This window comes from Cyanistes caeruleus, chromosome 1 (assembly GCF_971803275.1).
Source record: "Cyanistes caeruleus chromosome 1, bCyaCae1.hap1.1, whole genome shotgun sequence".
In the NCBI taxonomy this organism is placed as follows: domain Eukaryota; kingdom Metazoa; phylum Chordata; class Aves; order Passeriformes; family Paridae; genus Cyanistes; species Cyanistes caeruleus.
The window spans coordinates 10,184,644-10,201,605 of NC_141701.1; the positions used below are offsets into that span (position 1 = coordinate 10,184,644).

Consider the following 16,962-nt stretch of genomic DNA (forward strand, 5'->3'; position numbering starts at 1 on the left):
TTGTTACTTCCAAGAATGTGATGAATGTTTTGGAGATCAGAAGAAATCAAGAACTGGCACAGTGCTGCCTTTGTTATCACCTCCTGAGCTATGAGAGTGAAGCATGACCATAGAAACATTTCTGGCCTAAATTGAGAACACTTACAGAATTGTGAATTTCAGTTCTTTGTGCAAATCCTTGTGGTTATGTCAGATTCCATGCAAAGAACTGTCTGTGTTTCTATTAAAAGAGTCTTGGGTATTTTCATTCCTCCATTTTCAGTTCCCTATTTGGAACACCTAGGTTTTGTTTTCCTGGAAGTATTTAAGGTCTGGTTGGACAGGGCTTTAAGCAACCTAATCTAGTGGAAGATGTCCTTGTCCACAGCAGGAAGGTAGGACTAAATGACCTTTAAATGATACTTCCAACCCAAATAATTCTATGGCTGCATGATTTTCAGTGAGTCCAAACATCCACAGGTTCTGTCACTTTTAAGTCATGAATTTTTGTCCGAATACACCTTCACATCACTTTTTCCCCAACTTCAAACTTTGATAGAGCTGTGTTTTGGCCCTGTTTACAAAAAACCTACAATAAATATACAGCTGCTGCCTTGGTTTCTCCCCAGGATTTTTACTTTATTATGTTTCCCAGATGTATACATTTTAAAATCCCTTGTCATGTTACTATCAGACCCAGGGGGAAGCACAGACCATGGTGTTAAATCACACAGCAGCAACGAGCCAAGCAATACTCAGTGGTGGATAGATGTGCCAATTAAGAGTTCATCCTATTTTCTCAGTCTGGCTGCTTTTCTCATTGGAGGGGGTCTAATTGTTTGCTTGAAATTATTTAGTGAGTCTAATGAGGCTGAAAAGAGGTCAGATCACCTGTGAATGTCTTAGAAGTCTGGAAACAGATGTGATTTTTTGTCTATAAAATTTAATGTTCCAAAGACTTTAGGGTAAAACAAAAAAACTTCCCCGGAGTCATGAGTCTGCAGACTGAATATAAAAACAATTGTCTCCTAGTCCACATAACCTTCTGGACTTTGGAAAGAACCTGCCTGATAAAATTAAAGACTTGTTGCATTCAGTCTTGTAAAACCCAGTGCTGCCATTTCTGAATAGATACTAATATGCTGATATTTTTGTTCATCATTCCCTGACTGTAGACTTGACTGCTAGGAAAAAAACAACCCCACAGGGATAATGATAGTTTTTTACTTGGGCCACAGGTGGTTTCCTTGATGTTTGTGCAGTTTCAATTGATTTTCCTAGAAGAAATACCATGACCCTTTCATGTGTTTATTAGTCACAGTAAACTGTTCTTTATGCAAGACTGAGGTTACAAAGATTGTGGCTTTCTATGGTATGTCCTGGGAAGGGTTCCTAGCCCAGGGAGTTAAGCAGACATAGATGAACCTTAACCCTGCTTTGAATCGGGCCTTCTTTCACCTTGGGAAAGTTGTGATGGCCTGAGCTGGAGCATAAACATCTTTGAGTTTGTCCCTTTAAAGATTACTTTTTAATATAGCCTCTTGTAATTATATATTCTATTCTATTCTATATTCTATTTTCTATTCTATTCTATTCTATTCTATTCTATTCTATTCTATTCTATTCTATTCTATTCTATTCTATTTGTTATATTATATTGGTTTGTTATTACAAACTATCAATGTAGCCTATCCAGATCCCTCTGCAGATTCTTACTACTCTCCAGCAGATCAACATTTTCATCTAACTTTTCATCTGCAAACTGACTGAGAGTGCCCTTGACCCCCTCTTCCATATCACTGATAAAAATATTATCTGCAATACTGAGCCCTGGGGAACATGACTGGTGCTGACCCCCAGCTGGATTTAACTCCACTGACCACTCTCTGGGCCTGACCATCCAGCCAGATTTTTACCCAGTGAACAGTGCACGTGTCTAAGCCATAGCAAGCCAGTTTCTCCAGGAGAATACTGTGGAAAATGGTGGCAAAAGATTTACTAAAGTCCAGGTAGACACATCCAGCCTTTCTCTCACTCTCCAATCTGGTGTCCTTGACATAGAAGAAGATCACATTGATCCAGCATGACCTGCCTTTCATGAACCCCTCCAGGCTGGGTCTGATCCCCATATTATCCTTCATGTGCTGTTTGATGGCACTCAAGGCCATCTGCTCTGCAGCCATCCTGGGCACTGAGCTCAGGCTGAAAGGACTGTAATTCCCCAGATCCTCCTTCCAGCCATTCTTATGGATGGGTGTTTATATTTGCTGACCTCCAGTCAGCTGGGACCTCCCTGCTGAGCCAGGACTGCTGACAAACGATGGAGAGTGGCTTGCTCAGCTCCTCCACCAGCTCCCCCAGTTCTCTTGGGTAGATCCCATCTGGCCCCATGGACTTGTGAGTGTCAGTGCTGTAACAGCTCACTGACAATTTCCCTTGGATTATGGGGGCTTCATTCTCCTGCCTGTCCCTGTCTTCTGTCTCCAGGGGCTGAGAACAACTGGCTCTTATAGACTCAGGGAAAGATGGAGTTAAGTACCTCAGTCTTCTTTGTCACTGTGTTTCCCCCCTCATCCAATAAAGGATGGAGGTTCACCATCTCCCTCTTTTGTTAATGTATTTATGTAAACATTTCTTATTGCCTTGTACAACAGTAGCCAGATTAAATTCTAATTGAGCTTTGGCCCTTCTCATTTTCTCCTTGCATAACCTCATGACATCCATGAGTTGCCGGTCCATTCTTCCAAATGCCATAAACTCTCCTTTTTTCTTAAGTCCTAGACAAAAGTCTTTGAAGGCCAGTGTCCTTCCCCACTGGCTCATCTTTTGGCACAGGGGGATAGCCTACTTCTGCTCCTTTAAAATTTCCTTCTTGAACAATGTCCAGCCTTCCTGGATTCCTTTGCCATTCCAGAAGGTCCTCCCAAGGGGCTCTGTCAGCCAATAAAATGTGGGTTACTGTCTTTGCTCCATAAAGCTCCTAAACATGAGAATGCATGAGAAGACAATATTAATAACTAGTGTTCAGAGAGAGATTTTAGCTTAAGCTTTCACATTGGCATATGTATAACACAAAGCACATGTATAGTCTTCAGGGTTAATCACTAGTGCCGGGTTCAAGAGGTTCCAGTTGTTTTTTTTCCCTAAAGATTCCTGAGAAATTCCATACTAACTTCCCATAAAGCAAATAATCTCCAGCTACAGAGTATTTTTGTCTGGGTAAACTAATTTTTTAAGATACTTCTGAACTTTGGTCCAAAGTAGCTTTCCCAGTTCCACCTTGTGTATTTCTGTTGGGACTGACACATGAATCCAAATTCCTGCAGTCTCATTCTATTACCTTACAGCTTCTCATCCTCCCCTTACTTTACACTGATACAAAATAGAGGTTCTCGTACTCATTCAGTATCCTTCTGGGGCTCTGTGGAATCATGTTGCACAATGTTTGTAGGGTTCCTGGAAGATTTCTAGTTGAAAAAGCATGGTATTGGAGCTGACACCTTTTCTTCTTCCGCTTTTCAAATTTTTTATTTCGAGAGTTATAAATCTGCTTGCCGGTGTTCTGTCCTGCTGCGGCTTGGTCGTTGGTCTGCTCCACATCAATGTGTTCATTATATAATATGCTGATGTGGAAATTGCAGGAAATTATTGCTTCCTATTACATAACTGTTGCTGCCTATCTGATGTGTTTTCTGATGCTCAGGGGAACAGAAAGCGTGGTGCCTGTAATTACTGCTATGCTTTTGCAGATCCTTGACTGTACACCATGATTATCCTCAAACAGTTGCACCAATATGATTTTATTGGAATGTTGCAGGTTTTTCTTCAAATATGTTTATGTTTGCATGTTCCTTTGCTGTTCTTATAAACTCAAAGCTGGTATTTGTGTTTTTTCAGTAATGATGGAAGCTGTGGAGGGAGGTCTGGATCCCTGAAGCACACAGGGATCTCAGGCAATGGGGTCAAACAGCTTAAATCAAGCATACACAGGGCTCAAACATGCAACAGAGATGTGGCAATTAAACCCACCGAAGTGTAGGGGCTGGGCTGATGTAGCTCTCCACAACCCTCAGAGCACATTCTCTTGACCTGATAATGAGGTCAAGTCTTTTATCTCAAACTTTGATAAAAAGCATTAAAGTTGCATTATATTTCCACGTATCTGGAGATAAGCAATCCTCTGGACAATCTCCAGAATTCAGCTGATCAGTGATAGCTAATGAAACCACTGTTTCTCAACTGTGTGCACCAAGTCCTTGGTGATGTTAGTACCTGATAGAGCTACTGGCTACTGTGAAGTGGCAAATCCTCAAGGTTGTCACAGTGGTAGCCCATGTTCTTTATTTAAATATTCTGTAGAATGATTCAGCAGCATCAGACTAAAACTGTGCTGGCAATTGCACATTTCATCAGACTGAGACCAAAGTTGTGTGGATGGATTTGAGTCAGTTTGGAAGTCACCAACCAACAGTGTAAGTAATGAACCCAACCAGAGTGTATCCTATAAACTCTTGTGCTCATCACACATTATCCAGCAAACACTGCATCAATCAGATGTGTCATACAACAGGGGCATAAAATTTTGGGAAAATGATCACAACAGAATCAAAGTTTTCAGAGTGAAATAACATCCTGCATCTAGAACAATATAACATGTAAATTTCCTGTAGGAAGCAAGAAAAATAATTTTGTAATTTGGAACTTTGAAATGCACCTGGTGTGTGTTAAATATTAATGAATATGCCTAGTTAAAATGTGGAACCCACTATAATAGGTATTTTTGAAAAACATAGATAGAGGACAAGTAAAGAAAATTAAAATAAGTCAGATCACCTGTAAATGTCTTAAAGTCTGGAAGTAGATGTGATTTTTTTGTCTATAAAATTTAATGTTCCAAAGGCTTTAGGGTAAAACAAAAAAACAACTGCCCTGGGGTCATGACTGCAGTCACTTGAGGTCTGTCTGTCTCAAGTGTCATTATGTAAGGTAAGTAAGCAACACTCACTTGTGTTATGGGTTTGTATCCTATTGCCTTGTGCAGCCCTTACTGCTCATTGAAAAGCTTCAGCCCCTACTGCCCATGTGCTTTGCAGTTTGTCTGCTCAGTGAATTCAGCATATTTCATCTGAGACCAGCGTGTTTGGCTACATGCACAGGCTGAGCTTTGTGGTGTTTCAGGTGGTGCTGCTGGGTGTGAGAGTTGTTACTTAGGCAGAGAAGGGAGCACAAGATCCAGGATGGGCCAGGAGATTTGGTTTCAATAACTCATCTATCACACTGCTATCAGATTTCCTAGATAATTCTAGGGAACCACCTGGGCCTTTCAGACTGCTGTTGGAAACACCAATGCTGGTATCAATGACAAAAATGAAGATTTTTGTTTAGTATCAAATCCATGTCAAAAAAAGAGATGCTGCTATTTCTGTTTCTTACAGTGAGACATAGTTTTAACTGAATCATATTGCAGAATTTGGGACATCTTTAAATTAAGAATCTACTTCCAATTCTGCTGAGAATATGTTTGGCACAGTAAGATCATGAGGTCATGGGGTAAATCCATGTTGGAAAAGATGACAGAAATTTTTTTGCCCAGCCTTCTACTCAAAGAAGGGTCAGCTGTGAGATAGGAGCTTCATCCCATTGGGCTTTCAGATCTTCCAAGGATGGAGAGACCATAACTTCTCTGTTCCAATGTTTGGCTGTCCTCATCGTGATCTCTTATTGCCTTTTGAAAAGTGTATAACAAGGGTGTGATTCTGCCTGTTTTCTTCAGACCAGCCAGTCAAGACACTGCACTAGTCATCTGAAATAGACAGATCCTTTAGATTTCAGGTAAGGGGTGGAAATGTTTGGAGTAAGCAGGAATAATTGATGAGCACCTGTAGAGCCCACAGTCTATGGGAAATCAGGGATATTAGGGTCAGGAATTAATAAGATGGCTGAGATCATGCTTAAGTGGGTTTTGCTAGAACTAAGGGGCAGCTTTTCTTATTTTTTTTTTCATTTTTACTGTTCATAATTAAAAAAATGAGCTTTTTTAAAGTGCTCTGTAGTGTTCTTTAATTTCCATTTTCTACAAACACTTGAGGACTGAATAAGAGGGTGTTGTAGTCGGGGGGGTTAACGTGGTTAATGTGCTAAGTCAGGTGATTTCTGTATCAGCAGTCATTTGCTAGTGACTGTGACCAAGGAGCTGGGCTCATGAGTGTCTTGATAATGATTTCTGCAATGTCCTTGGGCATGTTTTTAAATTTCTTTTTAGTTACTCATTCAGAAAATTATGCTGCTTACTTCTTCTCCATATTTGTCATGTCTATTTAGAAAGACAGTGTGAGGAATCTAACACAAACAACCTTGGTCTTGGACATCTCTGTCCTACTGATGTACAAATAATAAACAGAACAAAATGCCATGCTAATGCTTAGCTCATGTTGAAAGAATTATTTTAAAACAAAGATTTTTTTGTCGATTTTTTCTTCTTTCTCACTTGAACTCTGTGTGCTTCAGAGGATTCCTCTACTCCTATCTAATTATTTTTTTCTAACTGTATCAGGAGGTTCATTGTATAGGAAAACTTCCAGTCATTCCCTCTCTGACAAGCCTTTATTCTAAGTTGCCATAGTGAAAGTGAGGAATACAGCACGTCTGATCTCTTTGGGTTTTGCTTCACTGGATCATGGTTTCTATCATCTGCTTTTCCTGGGGTTTTCCTGGCATACTCTGATTACATTTTATGTCAGCTGAAAAGCAGATTACTTTTTCTGACTTCTCAAAATGCTGCCAAAATCTCTGTATAGGAAGGTGGGAAAATGCCTGCCAAGGCTGACTACAGGTCCCCAGGACTTCAGGCTTCAACCCTCTGCGATATAATTTGTGACTTGCTTTGCAGGAGATGAAAGGAGAAGAACTCGCTACTTTTTTCATTTCTTCCAGGAATGTCACAGCATCATTTCTCAGACTGGTTCCCAAGATTTCAGTGAAAGTGAAAACCACAATCCAACCACAAAACCTTTAATCAGGTATGTCTGTATAAGGAATATTAAAGTGAGCTTCCCCAACCCTCTGAGTATAAGGAAGATCATCCTCTTAGGACACTATAATTAGGCAATCTTAACAGAGTGCTGAATGTTCTTTTTGTCTTGGTTCCATCACTTTTTCCAGAATTCCTCAATTTCCATCAGTTGTATTTCTTGACCAAGTCATCAGTTTTGCAAAACAAGATCAGAGGGTGGTACATGTACCTCTGTATACCTCCATCTGTTAAACCCCTGAGGGACAGAGATGGTGCTGCCAATTATTCAGGCGGGATTACCTACAGAAATCTTGCCTTGAATAATAATATTTTGTGTCTACTCTTTTGTAATTTGCATTGTATCATTTGTTCTTTCAGTGACAATTAGCTAGATGAGGATTGGTTGTTTACTGTTCTGAAATAAAAAGGCTTCTGATGGTAAGTAAAAGGACTCCATGTAGAATTATTGAATCTGATAGTTACAATGCTCAGGACTTCATTTAGAGCTACTGTAAATTTATACCCACATAAACCTCATGAAGATGATGGCATAGTTTATGGGTTAGCACCCTATACTTCACTGAATATTGAGATATATCCTTTTTTCCAGAGGATGCACAATTCCCTTCAGTCCGCTGTGAATGAGCTGAAGCCTCACCTAAAGTCATGACTTAACAGCTTCTTGTGAATAAGGTCCTTAGAATCTTGATCTTGCTTTTCCTCTATTTATAAAATTTAGTAGTAAAGGGAGATGCTCTGCTTTGGGTTAACACAAGGAGTTTGACTGTTGGTCTTTTTAAGTATTGTCTACTGCCTGATGGAGGGAGGTAAGTAGAACTTCAGAAATCTTGTTTCTTATGTGTTTGTCTATTGGCAAGCATGACAGGTACCATTTCTATGGATTCTTAGTATCTAAAATAAATTTCTGCACATCGACCTTGCTGTCAGTAACAAGCCTTTGTCCCATCATTTACCAGTGTCCACAAAAACTGCAGGAATTCAGCCTCTCTGAGGTTGCTGTTCCTTTGCCACATTCAGTTGATGTGGATTCACATCTTCAAACTATTGGTGAAGGATTGGCTGAAAGAAGGTATCAGTATCCTAAGTCTTATTTATTTAAGGGACCAAGTTAGAAAGAAATATAAATGTTGGGATAAAATTTTTCTGATCAAGTGTCTGAGACCATTTCTGGTCTAAGGTCTGGTGCATGGGTGACATGATTATCTTCTGCAGGTGTTCCTGATTTAAACCATGAGGTCTATTAGTTGACTGAAAAAAAATCCAAGGCTTTCTGGAATGTTCCACCAATTTCCAAGAAGACTTGGAAGCACATACTGGGATAGTGACATGGAACTACAGGCTGGAAAATCCTTGGATAAGACTGTGGGTCACTAACTTGTGTGTTCCCTTCTGCTGAAGCCCCCCAGCAGGGCTGGCACAAACACAGGTGTCGAGCTCTGGTGAGAGCTGTTCTGGCCACAGGCACTGAGACCACCTTTGGTGTCTCCTTCCCACTAAAGGCACACAATTGCCTGGTGAGCAGAGCTCAGTGTAACTCCTGTAGGAAATGCTCCTGCAGAGCCCACTGTAGCCTTTTTGGGCTGGATATTGATGAGTCTTTTCTGTGTCAACTGGTCAAGTGCTGAACATTAGAGGAAAGGGTTTTCCAGGGGGAAATATGCTCATAAGAGTAATTTCCAGGACATTATAACACTCATAGGCTTATCAACTAACCAGCTAATGTCTATGGTTTTATGCTTGGCCTTTGAATGGCAGAGCTTTAGATTCACAGAGCACCTCTAACAACAGAAGTGTAGTCAACGAAAGGACTGAGATTTTGCTCACTATCCAAATGGTTTAAGCATTTTGCTTACCTGCAGTTACCAATTTGTTGAGACTGGAACGACTCAAACATGTAAAGCTTTTCTGCAATAAAATAAGGAATTAAAGCAATTGAGAGGCTCCTGTGGAATGCTTTTGACATTATGTTCATGTTCTTGTAGTGCCTGTCCTTGAAGGTTTAACTGAAATTTTTTATGAAGTGAAAAATCTAACCAATGAGTTATTATACACTGAACACCAGTGTATTATTTTAACTGTAGAAGGATCACAGCACAGACAGGTCTGGAGTCAAAAGGAAAAATGAACTAGAAATACTCATAAATATATTAAACATGCATTGGGAATCACATGAGGCTTGTTTCACCAGTATATTCTATTTATAAAGAGTTGTTCATGTGTGTGTGTATATCAGTATAGACACTTTTCTACAGATGCACCCATACTTTAACAAAAAATCACTGATTGCTGGGCTATGCTGGTGTTTTCCACAGATGGTCTATAGGATGAAGAGTCAGAAGTGGGACAGTGTTGAATAATGTTATTTATCACTTGGTTCAGGGATGCAGCTTACCAGAGACCAGGAGGACCACCTCAACTCTACACTCTTTGTTTTAGGTGAAGGTGAATCTTGCTGATCACCTCAAGTCTGCCTGATCTGTTTCCTGATTTCTCTATTAGCCTCCATTGAGGTCCTAAATGTACTTTGATTCTGTGTAGGATTGTCTCAAGGACTGAACAGGTTTCATTGTGTTCCAAAAAACCCACCTCTGTCATCATCAGGTCTGAAAAAAATCCTGTAGCTTTGAGCCATGTCATGGGGCTTATTCTGTGTCTCTGTTTGAACTTAGAGTGTTTTATGTCCGAATTCCTGCCCACAATCATTTGTTCAGGACCTCATACAGAGACCTCACTTAAACTCTGCAGTTGTCACATTGATTTGGTGCAACAGTTTCAGATGTCTGGATTTTCATTTTTTTTGTTTGGGTTTGTTTGTTTTGTTTTTTTCAGTATTCCACTGGTTGGAATTTGATTGTATCCTTTTAGCACTTTTCTTCTGGCAATTACACTGTATGATTTTGCAATTTGTTCAGTTTTGCCACTCTGCTGGAGACTGGCTGGGCTTTTTCTCTTACAAACAGGGAACTTACGTTTAAATAGAACTTCAGATAAATTAGATAAAATAAACAACACTGTACAGCCCAACAAAACTATTTCTTCTTTTGATAAATCTAGACTTCCTTCAGCTTTGACAGGAGGATTCTCCCAATTTTGTGAAAAATATGTAATTTTTCCTTATGTAAGTCCAGTGTAGCTGTGATCTGTCATTTCATATTCATAGTTGGTAACTGTTAATTGATATAAGAAGATGTGTTCATTGTGCTCTGGAGCATTTCCCCATCTTTCTCATAATATTGCTCAAATATTTTTCAATAGCTAAGATAATTGTTTTTAAGTCCTGGAAGAAATGAATGAAAATATACTATAATTTTGTTTCTAGAGGATTGCCAGTCTGAGTGGGAACAGACCAAGGCAGCCTCTGACAGATACTTAGAATGCATGTATATTTATGACATTATTCATGGAGGTGTAATTTTGGTTTGAATTGTGCTGGGGATTTCTTTGTTTATTTGATTGCTTTGTGATGTATGGGGTTTTTTTTAATAGTATTATGAACAAGCTCAAAAATACAAATTTTATTTTAGAGATTTTCAACATAGAACATGTTGAGGGCAGGATTTGTAGGAGAAGTGTTTTGTATCATGTAAAAATTTTTGCCTTCCTTTAATCCCATTTAAAAATCTGAAGACCCAAGTGTCTTCAGCTAACCCATCATAATGGGACAATGATGAGCAAATGATGGTGAGGCATCTGCAACTATATGTAGTTATTCCCACTGATGCTTGAAGAAACAGGCAGTGGGAATTCACAGTTATTGGGAGGGTTACAGGAACAAGTTATGGGGGCAAAAAGACTGTGATGAGAGATGACTGGCCACTGAGATTGGCAGAAGAGTATTTGGAAAGCAGAGCCTCATATAGACTTATGAAAGTCAGTAAAGTACAGTAGATTTAGATCAAGTGTAAGCAGTCTCCTTGATTTGAATTCATTCCTGGTATGATGCATTTGAAATCTGGGGCCTAGGCAAGTGGGTGGAAATTGTTGCTTTGAGAGCTATGTAGCGAGGGTGGGAGAAGATGTGAAGCTGGGAGGTGAGAAGGAAATTGCTGAAACCTTGTTGACTTCTGCCCTGTCTGTGGTATTAAACTCAGGTATCATGAAACCATCACTCTCTATCACCCTGTTTGTGCCACTAGCCAGGACTATTTTGGCACTTTAATTGATGCTGCCCACAGGTGCTGTTCTGGTGCAGCAGAGAGCCATGGGATCCCATGGGATCCCATCCCTGCCTCTCAGCTGGGGGTTTGTTTTTCCTCCACTCTGCCAACATTCCCAGGTGTGAAAGTGTGCCCTCATTCAGAACTTGAGGCGTCAAAGAGGAAACAATGCTTTGATTTAGATCTTTTGAGGAGACCAGTTTAGACAGGAAATACCTGAGCAGGTTATTGATAGGTCAGAGAGTTGACTTCAGATGGAGGGAAAGGTGACAGTGAGCTTCTCAGGGTGGGCTGGGAGAGTGACCTTCTCCAGGACTGGCCTGCATCAGAACAGGATGTGTTATTCCTACACCCTGCTTGTTTCCACTCTGCTGGGCAGCTCACAAGCCTCGACCCTGTCTGTCTGTGCAGTCCTTGGATGCTTTGACTCAGCCTGCCTGCCAGCACACTCTCCCTTCTCCCTGCTCCCTCCTGCCTTTTCTTTATTCCTTATTCCCTGTGGCTTTACAGCTCATTAGACATGAAATATCAGCTCAACTTGACACTCTGGGAACAGCGATTTACAATTTTTTTTCAGTTGATTTCTCTGCTGCTTCTCCTGGATTTCTGATGAAGGGGAGGGTTACAGACACTTTGACCACTGGAATGGTCGGTAATGACCTCGGACTGAGGAGTACCCGAAACAAGCTCCCTGAACGATGAAGATTAGGCAATAAGCAGAGCAAGGGTCACCCAGACACAGGCATATTTTCCCCCTATTGCCTCAGGGTTAAGAGTGGGTAATTGGTATTTCCAGTTTGGCTTCTTTCTCATTTTGTGTCATCCCATCATGGCATGCCAGGATGCATTACATTAAATGGCATCAAATAGTTGGAGAGTGTGACACTATACATTATCTGACATGTCATCTCACACCCTGTCATAACACAGTGTACTCAAAGATCAGTGGGGACCAAAATTCATTTGTCTAATTCCATTTTATCAGTCAACCCAAAGGGAGGCAAGCATATTAATTATTTGCATCATGGTCTTCATCCTGTGCTGGTGGGAAGAAGATGGGGCATGATGGCAGAAGGACAATTTCTATGCAGAAGGACAATTTCTATGCATCAGAACAATTTTAGATCTACTCTCTATGTAGGGAGGGTGTGATAGTGAAGGATCAATCTCTAAAACTTGATGTACGATGCAAAACTAACATGAAAATAATGAGATACCTGAAGAAATGCTGGTTCCTCAGAATGAGCAGAATATGAATTAAGTATCTTCAGGAAAGAGTGATTACACAAGCCCAAATTGCAAGGATGCCTAAAAAAACCTTTGTTAACAGCAAATCTTAATATGTAGATTATTGTATGCTTCAGAAAACTTGCTTCAAATGGGTATAAAGTATCTGATAAAAGAACCTTCAATGGATTTAGCTGGGGTTTTTACAAATGTCCATTTGTTCCTTGTTTTTAATGTCCAAACTCTGTGCAGAGGCCAACGATGTTGATCTCAGCTATACCCATATGTAACCTAATATGTTAGCTGATGTTCTCCAAAAAGTTGTATCATGGCATGAGACTGGATATGTAGAAAAGGTGAAAGCATGTGATCTGGACACCTGAAAAGAAAAAGGTTCCATATCTAACTGATTTTTCCAAACGAGAAATAAGTCTGGGGTCTTCCTGATTTCTTGATGTACTTTTTTTGTAACTGTATTCTGTGACCAGAAGTTTGTAGTCCCAAACTGAGATTTCTATGAATAACTGAACAGAGGTTGTTTGAACTCAAACAGATGAATGTCACAGCAGCTTAGAAAATGTTCCTTTATAAGTTACAGGTGTCATATGAACTCACAGACATAGTGTATGACCAAAAGAAGCAGTCATGCATCTCAGTGAGTGAATTTAAATACAGGGATATGTGCTGCAAACAGTGTGAGCAATGCTTACCTCTAGGATTGCTCTTAAAGAGGGAGAGGCTGAATTGTGGAGCACATGACAGGAGTTTGTGTCCTAACCTTGCTGCAGAAGGTGTTGCTGGTTACTTGCACATGTGAACAAACCACTGGTGGTGTCTCATAGCTCTGGCTGTGGAGGGAAGCAGCTCCAGTGCATGGTTCAGTTATATCCCCCACGTCATTCTTGTTCTGTAATGTTTTAGCGTTAGCTCTAAGGCACTCCTTGAAGTGGCTTATGCAGTATGGTGTAAGTAGGAAGCAATGTTAGCACTGGAGTAACACAAAGCTGTGTCCAGTGCCAGGGTATTTGCTTCTGGCTCACATTTCCCCATGTTTTTCAGACCAGCTGTAGCTTGATTTGTGGATGAAGGCTCACATCAGTTCCTCCATATGAACTGGGTAGTGCTTCCCTATTTAGCACAGATCTGCAGAGAGGAGTACACATTAAACATCTGCACTGGCAGCTCTGTTTCTTGTGGTAGGAAACTACATTCCCCTCCTTTGGCTGCAGATATCCTTGGCAATGTCCCAGGTTTGTGGAGTGGGATGGTGGAGAGACCATAGTTTGCCTCTGGGGAACAGGATGGGAAGGCTTTGCTGATTCTAAAGATGTGTCTGCAGCAGGGAAATGGATTTTGCTCACACACATCCTTCAGGAAAACATCCCTGAAGTCCTTCAGCTTTATGACTTGGATCCATGCAGGCTGCACAATGGAGAGATGTGTGAAATCAGAATGTCAGTGAACAGTATATCCTCATCCTGTACAACCAGTGCTAAAGTATATGGAAATGAAAAAAATCTTTTCCGGCAGATGACAGCTCCAGATGAGTCATTTATTCTGGAGATGAATGCTGGAGCCATGATAGACATATGCAAAACTCCCAAAGACCAGATCTGGTCACAAACTTCTGAGAAAAGACATTTTTTGGGTGGATCTTATCATTGTTTGTAATTAGACCATGCTTTCATCCCCAAACCAGACCAAAATAGTACCCCAAAACACACTGAGGATGAAGTCATCCTGTTCCTGAGTTGATAAAGCAAGTCATGAATAATGGCAGATGTACTGTGTGGGTTGTTCTCAGCTGTTTCAAAAAGAGACCTTTCCTCTGGGTGCAACCTGCTTTGGTCCAGATGTGGTGTATCATGAAGGGGAAGAAAGGAAATTCGTAGGTTTTTTAGTAGATTTAAATTCAAATGCATCAACCACGGTACTGAGTATGGTCAAAAGGGAAATTATTTCTATTTTCCCAAAGAAGATTTTCTGCAAACAAATGCAGAAAGTGGGAGTAGGAAAGAGGAGTATTTTATACAGGCATTATGACTTATGACTCTCTTGCAGTTCAGACAACAGTACAAGAAAGCTGAAATCTCTAATACAAACTCCTAAAGGCATTGTAAAGGAGAGAATGGGAACAAGTGTGGCATGGAAACTTCATGATGAGTAGACTTAGAAAAGGTCAGAGGAGAGGAAGAGATTGAATATGAACAGGGGGAGAATAAAGAAGAAAATACACTTAAAGCTTTAGAGTGTGAGTTTGAGTGACACTCCTGATGTTTTCCTGGGCTATTTCAGCTTTTGGTGGATGAATGTATCTCTGCAAAAACAGGCAAAGGACTGGAGTAGTGATTGGGACATGTCCTGTAGAATTTGTACAGATGACAGGTCCAGGTGCTGCAAAGAAATAACTGCAGAGAACATCAGGAAAGCAGAGACTTAGGCCACCTCATTGCAGCCATTCAAGTGAAGTGTCCCATTTAGGAGACTAGCAGCTTCAGACCCCTTCAATAATCACTGAAGGTAGGGAATGATACAGGTCTCACAGAGAATTTGCATCCTTCTCCATGGTCTTAGCTCATGCTTGCTCTGGTTCAAAGCCAAGTTAAGTCAATAAAGTGGATTTCAATAAGCTTGCTGTCACATTCATCGAAATGTACCTTCTGAAGTCAGAATTATGGGTGGGATTCAGCCCAGCTATCACGTCCATCTGCACCTTTGGTCCGTATATCATCAACAGAGCAAGACAGGAATCAACCTGGGACACCTCTGCTGGGGAAAATGAGTTATGATAAGATTAATCCTTCTTCTTTGACTGAATGGAGTCCAGACAAACAGTTCAGACTAGATAAACAGCCAAAGATGGAAAAGAGAAAGGCTACATTAGAAGTAGTTATGATACGGCAATCTGCTCAGGACTAGTCCATACCATGGGCAAAATGCATGGTTTCCTAAAGAACTGCTCAACAGGTGACATCTCACTTTGCTGACCTCTGACTGGTGGATGTGAGCAAGAAAACATTGTACTTGTGGCCGAGAACTAGCCAGGCTCACAGGCTCAGTTCAGATGAATCTTTGGCCCACATGGCAAAAAGTGATGAAAAATTTGGAGTTTGATTTTCAAAGAGGCTTTCTCACAAGCAGCAGGGCTGGTTCCAGGAACAGTGCTGGGGTGGAGGGGTGTGGAGAAGACAATGTGGCTCCCTATGCTGGCCTCATTGTTGTTTTGATTATGCAGCATTCCCCTCTGCCCACAATGCTTGGGTCACCAGAACTTGTGAACTGTTTTTCCTCTTGGCCACATTTTATTGCTGTTATCCCTCAAGATCATCAATACCTAATTGAATGTGGGTTTTGTTGTATGCCCGATGAATTCCATGTGTTCATCTCTTAGAAGCAATTTGACAACAATTAAGACAAGAAAAATTGCAAAAATAGTGAGGACTCCTTTTCAGGGAAAAGTAATTGAAATGATATAAGTCCAAGTTCTGGCTGAATTTATCAGTCCATGACATGGCTTGAGCAGAAAGTGCCTGAAGTTCTGTAAGGGTTTGTTCCAGAAACATATAAAAATTTCCAGAAATTCTGTATCTATCATTTAATGCCTTGATAAAATGCAGATGCAGGTGTCTCTTACTAAATTGTCTCTTATGATGTTGAGACGATCAAAAGTGTGTAAGTGAAAGAAGTATATTTATATCAGGTGAATGAATATATAACACCAAAAATAAAACACATAGGATACCCTGATGAAAATTGGAAATTAAATAATGCACAAAACTGTGTAACTGCTTGAGCAGACTGAAAAAAGGATGTGACAATTATACCAGCCACCTTTCACAAAATGCTACTTTCCATAACCTGGGATATTATATTGCACTGTTGCACTGATTCTGATCTTGTGTGATCACTGACTGAATGGCAATGCAAAAGAATTAATACCCACTCATGTATACACAGAGAACAAACAAACAAAGGAACAAACCAGACAGGGGATGCAATAACCTTAGGGACAGAATAGATTTTGCTCTGAAGAAGAATCAGTTTCTTGTGTAAGGGATGAGAAACTATCAAATTTACCATTTCCCTCAATTTCTTAATTAATCACAACCATACACAAGCATTTCATGCCTTTCTTCTTGCCCTGTTCTTTCCCTCTAATAGACATTTTTCCTAACGGTGTCTGGCTCATTAAGCACTCAACAGCCTATTTTGCACGACGTTAACCCAGTGCTATCTGACCGTGGACTTTGTGTAGATTTCTAGTTTATCATATTTTTTCTCTGCTCGGTGCCTGTGATCCATGCAGTAGTTCTGGTGATAGCCCATTCATTCACATTGTGTTGAAGGGCTGACTATAAAATTCTTTCTTTCCCCCTGCCTCTCCTTGCAACTTAATGCCTTTTCTTGCTCTTTGATTCTGGCTGCATTCTTCTGGGATTAAGGGTTTTCTGTTTCCTAGAAGGAATAAAATATGACTATCTGAGCCAGAGGAGTAGGAAATCTCTCCGTAAAGTCCTTAATGGGGTTTTTTATGGGATATATTTTCACCTCATTTAGTTTTTATTT

General features: G+C 40.4%; 1 long non-coding RNA gene across 1 annotated transcript in view; it reads left to right on the top strand.

Annotated features, from left to right (window-relative positions):
* LOC111925131 (uncharacterized) overlaps nucleotides 1-8,944 on the top strand; it is a 28,241-nt gene extending 19,297 nt beyond the window's left edge. Inside the window, exons 2-4 of the long non-coding RNA XR_015283863.1 lie at nucleotides 6,913-6,998; nucleotides 7,370-7,429; nucleotides 8,225-8,944. This is a non-coding gene — a long non-coding RNA (uncharacterized LOC111925131). The remainder of the gene's footprint in view (nucleotides 1-6,912; nucleotides 6,999-7,369; nucleotides 7,430-8,224) is intronic.
* Nucleotides 8,945-16,962: the final 8,018 nt, after the last annotated feature.